Source organism: Sceloporus undulatus, chromosome 8, assembly GCF_019175285.1.
Source record: "Sceloporus undulatus isolate JIND9_A2432 ecotype Alabama chromosome 8, SceUnd_v1.1, whole genome shotgun sequence".
Taxonomy (NCBI): Eukaryota; Metazoa; Chordata; class Lepidosauria; order Squamata; family Phrynosomatidae; genus Sceloporus; species Sceloporus undulatus.
This window is the reverse complement of record NC_056529.1, coordinates 527380-542355: the sequence shown is the minus strand read 5'-3', so window position 1 is coordinate 542355 and position 14976 is coordinate 527380. Positions and strand designations below refer to the sequence as shown.

The following is a 14976-nucleotide window of genomic DNA, read 5'->3' as shown; positions in this document are numbered from 1 at the left end:
TTTCTCTGAAACAGAGCCTACAGCGCCTGAGATTCCTTGGCGGCCTCCCATCCAAGGACTAACCAGTGTTGACTTTGCTTAGCTTCCAGGATCAGATGAGAATCTGGTGCCTTTTGAGTATTTAGGGCCTGAGTTATATTCATAGGGTTTTCTTAGGGAAGGAATATTCAGAGGTGGTTTTACCAGTTCTGCCCTCTGAAATACCACTAGCAACACCTTGAATTTGTTGGTGGTCTCCCATCCAAGGACTAACCAGGCCAGTCCCTGCTTAGCCTCCAAGATCAGGCGGGATCTTGTGCCTTCTGGGATATTTTTGTTATTGTTGTGTGCCTTCAAGTCATTTCTGACTTGTAGTGGCAACCCAGAGGCCATATCACAGGTCTTTCTTAGCAACGTTTATTCAGAGGAGATTTGTCATTGCCTTCCCCAAGTCACCTTCCCTTCAAGACACCTGTCGACTTTAGGCGGCCCCATTCATCTTGTAGGGTTTTCTTAGTCAAGGTAGTTTTGCCATCCTCTTCCTCTGAAACAAAACCTCCAGCGCCTGGTATTAGTTGGCGGCTTCCCATCCAAGGACTAACCAGGGCTTGACCTGCTTAGCTTCCAAGACCAGGTGTGATCTGGTGCTTTGAGAATATTGTGGCATTTGGGGGTCCCTCTGCCATGTCCTTCCTTCCCAAGCTCTCCCACCCACCCGAAAAACAAAAAGACCTTTGCAAACAAGAGGCGACTGTCCATCGCTTCTTTATTAGTTGTCATACATGTATGATTTCTTGATCCCTTCTGGTGAGACCTTGTGGGGCATTTGGGGCGGAAGGGGCCCTGGTCTCCCCTTCCGCAACACAAGGGCTTACTTTTTAAGAATGAGTCACAAGAGGAAAGTGTGCATCATTTTTTAAAAATTACTCTTGCAATTTCGACTTGGCCTCCAAGTTGCAGCCAACAATTTTTTGTCGTTCCTTGGAAGCCAGGCCAGCAATGGGTCTCCCTTCTGGGCTTCTGCCCAGTTTGGAAATCGCCATTCGAGGAGTGGACATTTTTGGCAGGAATATGGGCTTTACGACACCAAGCACAAATCTGTTTTATAGCCAAGGAGTGTCGCTGTGTTGTGTTACCTGCCTTTATTGCAGAGGCCATCAATTTGTTGCTGCGTTCTTGTTGTGAGGCTTTCTGACTTATCGCAGGGTTTTCTCGACAAGGTTTGTTCAGAGAGGGTTTTCCTTTGCTTTCCTCTGAGGCTGAGAGAGTGTGACTTGCCCAAAGTCACTCAGTGGGTTTCCATGGCTGAAAGGGGATTCGAACCCTGGTCTCCCAGAGTTGTAATCCAACACACAAACCATTGACTCTCATTGAAATATGTATCTCCCACCCTTGAAATAAAATAAAATGCCTCTTATCAAAAAAAAAACACCTTGTTTATAATATTTAGACTTTGGCTGTCATCCGGCACAATTTTTCGTTCAAAAAGAGAAGCAAGGAATGAACACAGACCGTTCCACCAAAATTTTGTCACACAAAGTTGAAACTGTTTGGCAAACTTGGGCTTTCTGGCAATGATTGCTGCTTTGGATCCTTTTTGCGCGGCGTGAAAAGAAAAGCGTAGGCCGTAATTTCATTTCATTTAAACTCTTGGGCGCAATGATCAACCTCCTCCTGGGCATGGCTGGGTAAATTCCTTCATATGCATAAACACCTTCCAAATATTGATTATCATGCTTGATGATGATGATGATGATGCATCGACTTCCCTGCTCAGGTCTTGCAAAGTCAGGTCAACAGCCAAGGCTCCCTTGATGGACTCCATCCATCTGTCACACAGTCTTTCCCTTTTCTTACTACCTTCCACTTTTAGAGCATGAGGATCATCTTTTCTAATGAGTCTTGTCTTGTCATCCCTAGTAAACTTTGTTATTTGTTGGCAATTTGGCTTTGATTTATGGCAACCCTAGAAATGAAAGACCACCAAGAGACCCAACATGGCTTCCCTCTTTTCCTATGTATTCCGCTTTACCAAACCTTATCCTTTTCCTCCCAATGAGACGTGTTTTCTCATGTTGTGTCCAACATATAATAGCCTCCATGGAGTCATTTTGCCTAAAATCTGGCTTAGTTTAATGTTTTGTTCTGTGCCATCAAGCCAACTTTGACTTAAGCTTATCCCCAGGACGAGAAACTTGCTCAGGTCTTGCAAATTCAGATCCATAGCTTCCTTGATGATGTTGAATCAATTATTGAGCGGTCTTCCTTATTGCCTACTCTTGTTGTTGTTGTTGTTGTTGCATGGCTTCAAGTCATTTCCAACTTATGTTGACCCTAAGGTGAAGTTATCATGGGGGTTTCTTGGCAAGCTTTAATAATAATAATAATAATATTTATTTATTTATTTGTATACCGCCCTGTGGCGAACCAATCCGGGCGGTTGACAACAGTAAATATAACAAGAGTAAAATATAAAATTAAAAACATTATAATCCCTCCCCTCCTTTGCCATTGCCATCCTCTGAGGCTGAGAGAGGGTGACTTAGTCAAGGGTCCGCTGGGGGTTTGATGGCTGAGCTGGGCATTCTCCAGAGCCATAGGCCAACCCTCAAACTACTATGCTATGCTAGCTTTCCATTTAGCCAAAGCCACCTTGCTATGCACAGCCCTGTTTGGGTCTTGCAAACTCAGCTCAGCTGTGGTTCCCTTGATGGATTGAATGGATGCACCTGTTGCATGGTCTCCCTCTTCAAACTCAGGCAGGCTCTGAGGGGAAGACTTTTGGAGAAACTGGAGCCATATGGGACCTTATGGCTTACCCCTTGACCTGTGCCTGGAAATGGACTGGCATCAACAAGGGAGTCCCATGCCCCTTGGAATGTTCTCCGGTCAACGGCATTTTGAAACAGTGGAGTTTCCAAAGGCAGCCCCATGGTGACCCTGTTACAGGAGTCCAGATGTAAGGTAACCAAAGCGTTTATCACTTTCTGAAGGACGGTGTTAGGGGTTTCGGACAGAGTTGGGCAAAGGACAGGGCTTGAGTTCTTCTTGCACCCCCAAAAGCTGCTTTTTTTTATTTTTGCAGCCTTGGGCTCCTTTATATTGCACCTGATGCCTCTCCTGCAAACTTGCAGCCTTTTAAAGAAGGCACAATTCTTCCATCTTTATGTTAACACAGAAAAATGTCTAAATTTTTTGCCAACCCTGTTTTTCAAATGTCCAACTTCCTCAACCGTTGGAGTTTATCACACTGGGGCTAATTTTGGCATGGAAGAGAGATTAAAGCACATTTGAGGCATCCCTCAAATACAGTGAAAATGGCAAGTTGTTGCGCAAATGATTATCACAAGCGATATTGGAAATGCACTGTTGCTGAAATCCTGAAGGTAAAAAGATGCGCGTTGATGCTTCTTTGTGATCACGTTAATGGCAGGTTTTGTGCAGCGTTGTGTGAAATCGTTTCATGTAATTACGCAATTGTTCCAGGATATTCTTGGGATAAACTCTTGATCTCCTTCGTGTGATAAACTCCATTGTTGGCTACATTGGTTCCTCTTGATGAGCATTAGAGATACATCTACACTGTAGAAATAATGCAGCTTGACACCACTTTCAAGTGTGGTACCTCCATCCTATGGGATCCTCTTGGGATTTGTAGTTTTACAAGGTCTTTCTCCTGCTCTGTCCAAGAGGGCTGGTGTTTTCCAAAATCCCAGGATTTTCTATGATGGCGAAAAGTGGATAAAGCTATATATTATGAAGAAAGGGTGCCCAGGGAGCTCAGGGAAGGGCAGGATAGAGATTTGTAAAAATTATGAATGGCGCACTGTGGCATCTCCTCTCGCTTAACCACAAAAGCTACGAAACAGAAACTTGGGGTCATCCAATTAAGCAGATTGGCATTTGGAGCCGGACAGCGCAACAAATTTCTTCACAAGCGCATAATTAACGTTTGCCAAAAGGGAGGCGGGGAAGGCAGTCCTTTGGAGGGGCTTAGTGTCCTGTCTGCATTGCATTTGCAACTTAATCCCAGATGAGAACAGAGCTTGGAAAAGGTTGCTTTTTTAAAAGGAAATGCCAACTCCCAGCCTTTGCAGAATTTTGGGACTTATGGTCCATTATTATTATTATTATTATTATTATTATTATTATTATTATTATTACCCAGGTTGAAATGACCAGGTTGAGACAGTCTCTGTCTCAAAACGAAACCTACCTGGCAGCTTTGTCATGAGAACAAAAAAGGGCTTGTCTACACAATTGAAATAGTCTAATTTTATTCTAGTCGAGTATAATTTGATCCGGCCACACACGCAGTTTGCAAGACTTCAGGCTTTTTGCCGGGGCTGTTAACTCTGTAGAAAAAGGTTTATAATTTTTTTTTTGGCACATCTGCAGAAATGCACATTATTGCATGTGTGCAGTCCGTTTGTTTTGCATGGATCCGCATGGCTGCACATTTTTGGCAGAGAGAGAAAGAGGGCAAATAGATGCAAATTTGTACAGGAAAGTGACGACGATTAACAATGGATGCGAATGGGTAAAAAATGCACACCAGTTTCACATAATACACTTACTATGATACAATTGCTGTGTACCCAAAGAGGAGACAGTAGAATTGTATATGCAATCCTGGATCTCCTTGGAGCAAAATGAGGAATAAGCCACAGGCCTCCCTCAGCTAACAAAGCCTTTGACAAAGAAACTTATTTCACAAAGATTTTTGGAAACACCTTTCCACTGCTCTGTCCATCTTTGCCCTCTGTGTAGCTGGAGGTTTTTTAGCATCGTCAGCATTGGGAGGATGGAGAAGGAGGGCTGGAGAAACAAAGATTTTTCATTATGAGTTTCACCAGTGTCTATGAGATTGTTTTCTGCTTGATGCTACTATTGGTTTGTGTGCTTCAATACAACATACAAGTTAAAAGGTCTCCAAGTTCCCTTACTGAGCATTCATGAACACCAAAATGGAAAGCAGAGAGCACATAAGCTTTTTGCACCAGCTACTCCTATCATGTTAAAAAAGCATAGATTAGGATGTGTCCACACTGTAGAAATAATGCATTTCGACGCCACTTTATTTTCAAAGGTGGCAGGTGAACCCCAGCCTGTTCTCTCTCCTCCTTTGGCTTTCTAATGAGTTCTGATTTGCTTTTGTGGACCATTGACTGCTTCAATAATCTTGTTTCACCAACTCCAGGTTTCCATAAAACAGTGATACATTTATTGGGTATTCAACCAAAATGAACATTATACATATTGCAAGCTTTCATTGCTTTTTTGGCTTCTTCATAAGGCAGAAGGTGTTAAAATCCTAAAGGAGAAATAAAGAAACAGCATTTCTTTCTTTTTCCTTTATGATTTTAACACCTCCATCATTACTTTCTTTCCTTCTTTCTTTATAATTTTTAACACCTGCCTGATGAAGAAGCAGCCAGTGGAGCTTTGAAATGCAACATGCACAATGTGCATAATGTGCATTTTGGTTCTCCCCATAAAGGTATCCCTGTTTTGTGGATTTGGGATGATGCTGTACTTTGCTATGCAGCCGACGCAGCTACTCCTCGATCTGTTTTCTGGATGCGAAGACGACAACTGCTTTGCTTCTGTAGCTTCTAATATGTTTATTACGGTGTTTTATTGTTTAATCCGATTCTGTTCTCAGACACTTTTTATAAAAATGTGGAATGCATTTTGTTCTGTTCCTTAATTTAACATGTTTGTCTGCTGGGTCACAGGACCGATGATGTTGTCACCCATCTTGGTCCTGATTCTGATCAGTACATCTTGACGAAAGCAGAACCATGGGATCAGTTGTTGGTTGGTAAATCCCATTGATTCAATGGGTTTACTCTGCTTTGGACTAACAACAGGGCTCAGGCTTTGGTGAGGATGCGACCCATCCTCCCATCTCTGAAACAGACACTTCACATTCTTGTTTCTTTTATACTTAGGATGTATATTTGTAAATCAATTTTGGTCCTTTACATCCAGAAATGTTGGGGCAGGACTGAACGGTGAATTTTGGTCTTTTAAATAGCATTTTGGGTGTATTTTGCATGGAGCTTTCTGGTGCGAAACAAGTTTTAAGGCTTGCCTAGATGTTTGTGTCGTGTGAGTCATGGGCAAAGTTGGCAACGCCAACCTGGGCAGCTCTGCGTAAATTTCCTGGAAATAAAATCAAGAGAAAAATAAACAGGTCTTTCCCGGCGTGTGTTTTCTGGACTGGTTGCGTCTTTGTACGCCTCTCGATTTCTCCTTTGCGCCGTTACTCAGCTCTTGGCAACGCTCTCAGCCAAACATGGTAGATCTTAAAGGTCTCCTTGTGCTTTTTCACTTGTGCTTTTGTTTTGTCGTTGTCCTGGCTTTGCCATTACCTTCTGGTTTTATTGTGTTGCTGTTTTACCTTGTGTTCATTTTTTGGGAATTCTCTTGCATTTCTCTATTTCATGCATTTTTAACTTTTCTTTCACGAACCTCCACGGCTGCATCCGCATTGCAGGGATAACCCAGTTGGGTACCATTTGGGCGGCTACATTTTTATTTTTGAGTGCTGTTTTAATGTTTTATGATTATTGTGTTTTTTTAATTAGGATGTTTTTATCTATGGAGTTTGTCACACTGGGGCTGATTTCGGCATTAAAGAGAGGTCAAAGCACATTTAAAGCGTCCCACAAATGAAGTGGAAATGGCGGGTCATTGTGCGAATGATTTATCACAAATAAAGTGATGTTGGAAATGCATTGCCGCTGAAATCCTGAAAGTAAAAAGATGTACATCGATGCTTCTTTGTGACCACTTTAATGGCAAGTTTTGTGCAACATCTTATGAAATCATTTTGGGTCATGAGTGATTTTTCTAGGCTATTCACGGGATAAACTACTATGTGATAAACTCCTATGTTTCCGTTGTCAGTAGTGTTTATTTTTAACGGTTGTATTCAATGTTTTGACCTTGTATTTTTTAAATATACTGTAACCTGCCTTGAATCCCGCTGCAGAAGAAATAAATCTTGGAAATAAATGACTAAATAAATTTTAACTGCATGGCTCAGTGCTATGGAATCCTGGGAACTGCCGTTTCGTGAGAGATTTAGTCTTCTCTGCTGGAGAACTCTGGTGCCACAACAATCTACATTTCCCAGGATTCCATAGCACTGAGCCACAGCAGCTAAAGTGGTGTCAAGCTGGATTATTTCTGCAGTGCGGATGCAGCCTAGAAGACCTTTGGCAAAGGCTGGTAAATAAAAGCAGAGCTCTTTTTAAAAGTGTTTTGCCCCAAATGAAGTTTGATGGGTTTTTAAAAGAGGTAAGGGTCTTTTTGGCGTTGGAATTGCGTCTGTGAAACGCTGTCTCCGGTTTGCCTGACGCCTGTCCAAAATTATATTTTGGGTGTCAGGTGAAAACTGTTGGATTTCTCCCCATAGAGTTTTAAGGATTCTTTATCGGTGCTTCGTGAGATCCTTGCACTGATCTATCTTTCTGGTTGTTAAGCCTTTGCTTCTTTTTTAAGCGATGCACCGATGGTGGGTTTTATGTGGCTTTCTAACCAGCCTATTTTATCATTGCGCAAAGATTAGAAAATGGATTTGTTGTGACAGCAATGCACAGAATCATTGGCAGCTGTGCCATTTAGCATGGGGGGATTCTGGGATTTGTAGTCCGGCAAAATAACTTTCCTATCCCTGACCTTCTCCCATGTAAATGCTTGACCTCTGGAGGGAAAGAGATGCTGAGTGCGAGAGGGTTTTGGTGCGCCTGGTCTCCAATGGAAGAGAAAGTGAGGAGGAAGAGGAGATGGTTAGCGCCAGACTCTTTGGCACGACGTTGCGCCAAAGTGCTCTGGCCGCTCGCATTGGCGCTTGGTTCTTCTTCCCTTTTAATTGTCTTAAAGCTCTCCTCAATCTCCTTAAACCTCTCCAAAGCAGCTTAAGCCATGATAGCTACAGCAGGAGCTGCCCTTACGCCTGGCGATTATTTCTTGTTACTTTGTTTGAACGTAAAGCTCTCCTAAGTGTGTGTGTGTGTGTATATATATATATAAGGAGAGGCTTAAGGAGCAGTATTTTGCGTGTTTTCTTTTCTTTTTCCATAGAATCATAGAGTTGGAAGAAAGCGCCAGGGCCATCCAGCCCAACTCTTTGCAAGAAGACACAGAGCTCTTGGACAGATGGCAATCCAGCCTCTGTTTAAAAATCGGCAGAAAAGGGAACTCCACCAGCCTCCAAAGCAACGTCTTCACTGTCTTTTTTCTTTTTTATTAATAACATCAAATGCAACACATATCACTGAGATCCGGAACCAAATATGCTCATATGTGAAGTCGAAGGCTTTCATGGCCGGCATCCATGTTCTAGAACACGGCCACAGAGCCCGAAAAACCCACAAAAAACGACTAAATATGCTCATATATTTAAATTACACTCCGATCTTAAGCAGTGGCCACTGCATACATTTACATTTCTATTTTGTCTTTGTAATTACGTGTAATTAACTTCCAAGAATCAGTGTCTTCCGATGTCACATTTTGCCAACGCTCCGATATGTTGTATCTTCCATGTTTTCCAATCTTTCATTGGATTGCAATCAAATCACTGCTACCATGGATCTCTTATAGATCATTAGGTATGCAATATCTCTTTATGAATTGTCTATATTTTCCACTTTGAAGCATTTATACTTACTAAGTTCCATAGCTTAGACTACATGTTCTTTGCTTTAAGTTACAATCTATGGCCTGTTACAGACTGCCAAAATAAAGCTGCTTCGGGTCTCTTTGGAGGTATGCTATTTAAATGATGCATGGGTCCTAAGAGTCCGGAGGTCGCGCCAAAGCCACACTCCATTCCTAAGCACTGGAGGGCAGCTTTGGTGCAGCTGCCAGATTCTTAGGATTTATATCTCTCTCATATATATATATATATATATATGCACATAATTAACTCCAGGAGAACTAGGGGCGTGTTCCTGTCATTAATTAAAGCGAATCGCTGATCGAGTTATATGACCGTCTTTCCCATTTGAAACCGGTTCCAATCCTACTTTGATTGATTTCTGTCGCAATAAAGCGAGGCAAATGCAAAAAAACAAAACCCAAATTTTTCCAGACATTTGTTTCCTAGCAGTCCTTTTGAATAATGCTGGACTATGACACCAAATTACTGCTGGACCATAGTCCAAATAACACCGCAGAGGACAGGATCAAAATTCAAAACGATCTGAATAGATTAGAAAGCTGGGCCAAAGCTAACAAAATGAAATTCAACACAGAGAAATGAAAGGTACTGCACTTAGGGCAGAAAAATGAAATGCAGAGATATAGGATTATGGGGGACACCTGGATGAATGAAACTATGTGTGAAAGGGATCTGGGAGTCCAAGTAGACCACAAGTTGAACATGAGTCAACAGTGTGATGTGGCAGCTAACAAGGCCAATGCAATTTTAGGCTGCATCAATAGAAGTATAGTGTCTAGATCAAGGGAAGTCATAGTGCCACTGTATTCTGCTTTGGTCAGGCCACACCTGGAATATTGTGTCCAGTTCTGGGCACCACAATTCAAAAAGGGATGTGGAGAAACTGGAGCCATGTGTCCAAAGGCGGTTCACCAATATGGTGAAAGGTCTGGAAACCCTGAAGCCCTATGAGGAAGGACTCAGGGATCTGAGGATGTTTAGCCTGGAGAAGAGAAGGTTAAGAGGTGATATGAGAGCCCTGTTTAAATATTTGAAGGGATGTCATATTGAGGAGGAAGCAAGCTTGTTTTCTGCTGCTCCAGAGACTATGAGAAATGGAGGAATGGAGGCAAGCTTCAGGAGAAGAGATTCCAGCTCAACATTAGGAGGAGCTTCCTGAGAGTAAGGGCTGTTCAACAGAGGAACAAACTCCTTCCTTGGAGATTGTAGTGGAGTCTCCTTCCTTGGAGGTCTTGTAACAGAGGCTAGATGGACATCTATCAATGGGGATCCTTTGATTGGGAGTTCCTGAATGGCAGAATGGGGTTGGACTGGATGGCCCTTGCGCTCTCTTCCAACTCTAGGATTCTATGATTCTAAGGAGTTCATAATGGATGGGAGTCTCTAAGAACTTCCTGATGGTGTTTGACAATGAAAACTCAGGAGGGTGACAAAGTTTCCTTTTGGGAGAAAGGCAGGATACAATAAATAAAGTAAACCAATAAAAATGAATGAACCTGGTGCCTAGAAGCTTATTGCTAAATGGTTAGTGACTCCAAGGGCCACAGTTTGAAGTCCCATGATGGGCCACACTTTTCCTTTTCCAAATGTCTTACTTGTTTATTTTCTATTAAACGCTTAGCAGTCTTACAAATTCTGCATTTGCTTGGCAGCATTAACATTTATTTTTTACCACGATGTGGGTATTTTTAATACAACCTTGTAACGTCTTAACGCTCGGTTGACTGTCTGTAAAGATTGACTCAGAATGTTACAAAGCATGCAACTGCAAATTAAATAACAACAAATGCATATATTTATGCATATACAGTATAACCGGCTGGCAAGAAATGATGGGAAGGGAATGCTTTTTGCAATGGAGGAAAGGCAATGGTTAAAGAGTCCCTACACAGAAGTAGACCCACAGTGTCCAAAGTACAGAAGTTATGAGTTGCGAGTTTCTAAATAGGAGAAGTAATGGCCAGCTTGGTTGCTGTCCTGGAAAAAGGAACTTTTGCAAGGCCTGCTCAGGGTGGCTTTAGGGGTCTGAATGCTGGACTATGACTCTGGAGACCTGGGTTCGATTCCCAACTCATCCATTTAAACCCATTGGGTGACCTTAGGCAAGTGACACTCTCTCAGCCTCAGAGGATGGCAAGGGCAAATCTCTGAACAAACCTTGCCAAAATGACCCCATGATAGATTTGCCTTAAGTTAGAAATGACTTACAGGTGCAACAACAACAACAACAAAGCCATTAAAAAGAAAAAGGAGTAGGAAAGTTGGTTGGCATCTCCCCAAATTCCCTACTGTCATGGTTGCTTTTGGGATTCTTATCTCCCAGAATCCCCTAGCTAGCATGGCTACTGGGGATCCAGGAAATTATGGTCCAAAAAAGGATTAATGTTTCCCAATGCTGTATATTCCTGTGATATAGAAACATAGCTGCCTATTTCACTACGAACTGCACAGCTGTTGCTTTGAGGCCTATTAAAAGCAAAGTTTAAAAAACTATAACAAGGGGAAAACCATGTTTGTTGTCCCAGGGATGGAGATTAAGATCTGGCCTCATCCTTTGGCCATTGCCAAGTGCAGAGCGGTGGGACAAGGGTGGATGAGATGCGGAGGAGTACCCTCCACTGGGAAAGTTGTTCTTGGCTCCAGCATCTTTCTCCCGTGGAAGAGAGCAAGCCTCTTTCCATGTTCCTTATGGGCCCAGAGCAAAGGCCTGGGCAGGAAAGGGATCCTTGGATCTCTGGCAAGAGAGCTCAGAGCGATCCATAGTGGATCACTAATGTTCTCCTGACTCCCAAGCATTGCCAGCCAAGGGCAGCAAAAATGGGTTCGGTCTTCCTTTTCAGATCACCTGCTTCTTGTCAACAAGGTGGCAATCTTATACTTCATACTCGAGTTTGCCATTTTAAATAAGAAGAGCTGCCTTGGATCAATTTCTGGCATAAAAATTAAATAAAAAGTAAATGCATCAATAAATAATAAAACATCTGGAGGGCCAAATTTTTTTTCTAGCCCTGCTCTCTAAGTCCAGGAAGGTTGGCTTTCTTGTTATGTCTTGCTGGTGGTAGGGCCTTTTTCTTTGCATGCCCAAAGTCCTGGGTTCATTTCCCCAGCAGCGTCTCCAAGTAAGGCTCCCCGAATTTCTTGTTTGCCAGTCTGTTTGGAGGGACGGATGCTGTGACTCAGGAGGGAAGAACAAGCAGCTTCCTCCATTTGTTTTGCATGTGAAATGCTGCGCAGCATGACTAAATCTGGCCCAGTGTTTTTTTCCCCAGCGGCGGCGGCAGCAGAAGCAGCATCTCTCCTCTGTGATTTTGCATTTCTCCTCTGAGCAGACGCCTCTGTTTCCAAACCTGTCATCTTCTCTTTCCTGGAAGGAAGGGCCCCCCTTCCATCTCTCATCTCTTGCGGCTGTCAGTTAATTCTAGGCTCCCTTGATTTCCATCTGATCAGTTTAATAACTCCCTTCTTCCAGCAGACGATGGTGACATTTAATGCAACCCAAGGAAGGCCAAAGAATGAGGAGTTGAGATATGGAAACTGCAGGAACTGCACCTTGCAGGCAAAGCGCACAGAGCAAAGATGGGGTTGGAGTCCCGGAGCTGGAGAAAGTCAGGACTTGACTTAAATAAAGTAGATAAATATATTTATTTGGGAGTGGAAATAAGGAAGGAGATGCTGAGATAAGAATAGAGTTAGCAGGTGGTCAACAGAGTTATCGTCTGCTTGCTTTGTCTTAATTGTATGCTACAGTAGTTAGTATCATTTTAGAGATGTTTGAATCATGGAATGTTCTTGTTTTAGACTGTATGCCACTTATTCTTTTTTAGTATTTTATTTGACCCTTATCATGCGCTCTGCGCAAACTTTACAGTGTTCAATAAATAAATGTTAATGATAATAACAGGGAGGATTGGCATGAACATAGAGTTGGAAGAGATCCTCAAAGGCAATCCAGTCAACTCTTTCTGCCATGCAGGATTACGCAAAGCACTCCTGACGGATCATGCACAGGACGCATTGCTAGAGATATGGGCTTCTGCCACACTGCAGAATTAATCCAGTTTGACACTGCTTTAACTACCATGGCTCCATAGTGTGCAATCTTGGGATTTGTAGCTAGTTGTGGCCTCACAGCTCTCTGACAAGGAAAGCTGAACATTGAATTATAATCCCCAGGATTCCATAGTATTGAGCCTTGGAAGTCAAAGCATTGTCGAACTGCATTAATTCTGCAGTGCGGATGGCAGCCAGAGTGCATCTTGGTTGCCTGGTTAGTGGGTTCTACCATTTGCTGCTTTGTAGCAAAGTCCCTTGGGGCTGTAGGGGGAATAGGTTTGTCCTATTAAAGTTGGAGAGGTTAAAGTCCTCCTTTCTCTAGGCGTCTTTTGGCATCTGCGCCTGCTTTGGGCATCTCTTTTTTCCTGAGTTTGGAAGCCTTGTAGTCCTTTGCCCTGTTCCAAGATCCATGTGGGCTGGGAGCTGGCATTAGCCAGCCGAGGGGAAAACAGGGCTGTGATTGTGTCTCCGTTGGCATCTCTGGAAGCCAGAAGCCTCTTGCTGTGGCCAGGAGGCAATGTCTAGGCCTTGCGCCACCATTGGTAGTGCCTCCAGGATGGAGGGCCAGTTTAGGTACTCTTTTGCCGATACTATACCATCTCATATCTGGGTTTGTGGCTTCCAATGCTTCCTCTCCTCCTTCCATACTACAGGCTTCCTGCACATAGAAGGCTAGCAACTGAGGCCCATCTTTGCTTTCTTTTTTACAACTTTGTTTGCTGTTGTTCAAGTCGTTTCCAACCTAAGGCACCCCTATCAAGGCAGTTTCTTGGCAACATTTCTTCACAGAGGGGTTTGCCATTGCCATACTCTAAGGCTGAGAGAGCGTGCCTTGTCCAAAGTCACCAAGTGGTTTTCAATAACAACAACAGTAATGTGTGTATATTGTGTGCCTTCAAGTCATTTTTGAATTATGGGGACTATATTAGGCTATTTCAGAAAGGATTTGCCATTGCTATGATTTGAGGCTGAGGAAGTGTGACTTGCCCAAAGGCTTTCCCTGGTTGAGTAGGGATTCATATCCTGGTCTCCAGAGTCAAATGCTCAAGCCACTACATCATGCTTTGAGCAATGTGCATGCTCTTTTGACTAATATTATGTATTTTTAAACTGGTGTTATGTGGTTTGAACAGGTGCTATGTGTCCTTCTGTATTTTAATCTCTCCATAGAGAGAGGCGAGTACAAAACAATAATAGTAATGCAGTTTGAGCCTCCCTTATCCAGATTTCTGAAATCCTCCCAAATTGTGCACATGGCTGACTGAGACAGTGATAACCTTTGCTTTCTGATGGTTTAGTGTACACACGCTTTGTTTCGTGCATGAAATTATTTAAAATGTTGTGTAAAAATTACATTTAGATTATGTGAACAAGGTATATCTGAAACATCAATAAAGTTCTATGTTTTAGACTTTAGGCTGCAAGATGTTTCAGTAGATATAGGCAAATATTCCAAAATCTAAACAAATCTGGAATCCAAAATATGTCGGGTCCCAGGCATTTCGTATAAGGGAGACTCAACCTGTAGTAATAATATTAATAGTAATAATAATAGTAATAATAATTTGCATTTGCAAGGACACTGCGTTGTGGCCTTTCACTGTCTGATTCTTTTTATTCCCATTTATGGGTAGGGAACACAATCGAAGCAAGGAACCTGTGGGCTGCGGGGAAACTGGAGTCCTGATTTTTCCAGAGCAATCCTTGAATGGTGAATGCTGGATATTCATTTCTTGATGCAATGGAGGATAGTAACTCTGATGTTAGTAAGGATTAAACTGGAACTGGAAAGAAGCTGTTTGGGGTGCTGAAAAACCAGAACTATATCCCTCATTGTTTGGTGTGAAACATGGGTTGGATTCACTGCTCCCATTGACACGAGCACCACCGGCCTCTGCTTTGGCAGCCCTACATTCCCTTGTTGTCGTTCTTGTTGTTGTGTGTTTGCAAGACATTTCTGACTTATGGTGACACTGTCGTAAGGGTTTTTTTGGGCTGGATTTGTTCAGAAGGGTTTGCCTTTGCCTTCCTCTGAGGCTGAGAGAGTGTAACTTACCCAAAGCCATACACTGGGCTTCCGTGGCTGAGCAGCGATTTGAACCTGGATCTCCTAGGGCCGGCGCTGTAACTACCAAACTATTGCCAACTCTCCAAGTTACGTCACTGGAAGTCCATTCTGACTTCCCCGTTGTAGGGTTTGCTTGGCAAGATTTATTCCAAAGAGGTTCTCCCTTGCATTGTCACCCAGT

At 42.8% G+C, this 14976-nt stretch overlaps 1 protein-coding gene across 2 annotated transcripts in view; it reads left to right on the top strand.

The window, feature by feature from the left end:
• Positions 1–14976, top strand: part of CASKIN1 (CASK interacting protein 1) — a 98303-nt gene that overhangs the window by 7249 nt on the left and 76078 nt on the right. The gene's annotated exons all lie outside the window — the stretch shown is intronic.